Genomic DNA, 1,647 nt, shown 5'->3' on the forward strand with positions numbered 1-1,647 from the left:
GAAAATGCATTCTCTTTTACAAAATGGCTAAAATCCAAACTGCGAATTGAAATCAGGGTTGGAAATCTGACATCTGAAGTGAAATATAGACAATGTATTTTAAGGATTCTCAGAAAGAGTTCACTTTGCTACATATGTCAATTTGATCAAAATCAATTGGCAACTAGTAAGAGGCTCATAATTATAGCTTGGATTAATAAAACTGACTATTTTAAAAAATATTTTTATTGATTTTAGAGAGGAAGGAAGAGGGAGAGACAGAAATATCAATGATGAGAGGGAATCACCGATTGGCTGCCTCCTGCATGCCCCGTACCGGGGATCGAACCTGCAACCTGGGCATGTGCCCTTGACCAGAATCGAACCTGGAACCCTTCTGTCTTCAGGCTGATGCTCTATTCACTGAGCCAAACCAGCTAGGGAAAAATTGACTATTTTTTAAAATAACCAAAGTATTTTCATGCATAGACTTCACCAGCCTCTGAATACAAATTTTCTCATCTGGTAATAACCTAAGTTTTACTGCTGTAGGTTATGTTCACAGGGTGTAATTTATTAAGAAGTACTCTTGGATAAGTACTTTTGAAGGTAGAGGAGGAAAGCAGGATGAGAAAGAGGGACAAGTTGAGAGGTGAAATCATCCGACAACCCACATGGAACTTTGGACCTGAGGTAGCCTTTTAGAGTTGTCCCAAATTAGGACAAGAGGGTCATTCAACATAGGTTGTCTGTGGAAAGAGGGGATTGAGCCTGCAACCCGGGCATGTGCCCTTGACCAGAATCGAACCGGGACCCTTCAGTCCATAGGCCGACACTCTATCCACTGAGCTAAACCAGCTAGGGCTAGTCTATTTTTTTCCAAAGCGGGAGAAGGGTGTGCCAAGAGGAGCCTAAGTAGATCACCTGGGTTCTATGTTATTCCTCCCATCCCTGTATATAACAGTAGCCCTCTCTTTTCCTGATGACCAGGTCTAATTATTCCTTCTTGCCTTTTGGTGCAAGGAGCTAAAGGTACCCATGGATCAGTCACAATTGTAGGTCAATGCGGAGATGGCTGTGTCCCCTGTCAGAACTATTCCCCCTTTAGGAACCAGGATCTCAAAACCCACAGAGCTCAGTGTCATGAGGATGGGAAGCCCAAATTCTTCAAATGGGAGTGATGGTTGACAAGACTGCTCCTGCCTCAAAGTATCACCTTTGATCTAGTACGTCAGCTAAGCTTTCAGCAGGTCTGTCTATGTTCTGCTCTGCCTAGATGTTATGTATGAGATAGAACCAGTGGAGTCCATGATCATGTGCCCAATAACTCCTTAGGGAGATGTTATATAAGATCCCATGACAGCGGATTTAACACTGTGTAAGCCTTTGATCATGGTGAAAGCCAATACCCTAAGACAGTGGTCCTCAAACTACGGACTGTGGGCCACATGCAAATACAAATATTGTATTTGTTCCCGTTTTGTTTTTTTACTTCAAAATAAGATATGTGCAGTGTGCATAGGAATTTGTTCATAGTTTGTTTTTTAAACTATAGTCCGGCCCTCCAACGGTCTGAGGTACAGTGAACTGGCCCCCTGTTTAAAAAGTTTGAGGACCCCTGCCCTAAGGACAGGAAATGTGAACCCATATCTGGAATATGTGTCCATT

This window comes from Myotis yumanensis, unplaced genomic scaffold, assembly GCF_028538775.1.
Source record: "Myotis yumanensis isolate MYYU_CA2020_CCGP unplaced genomic scaffold, mMyoYum1.0.hap1 SCAF_1, whole genome shotgun sequence".
Lineage (NCBI taxonomy): Eukaryota > Metazoa > Chordata > Mammalia > Chiroptera > Vespertilionidae > Myotis > Myotis yumanensis.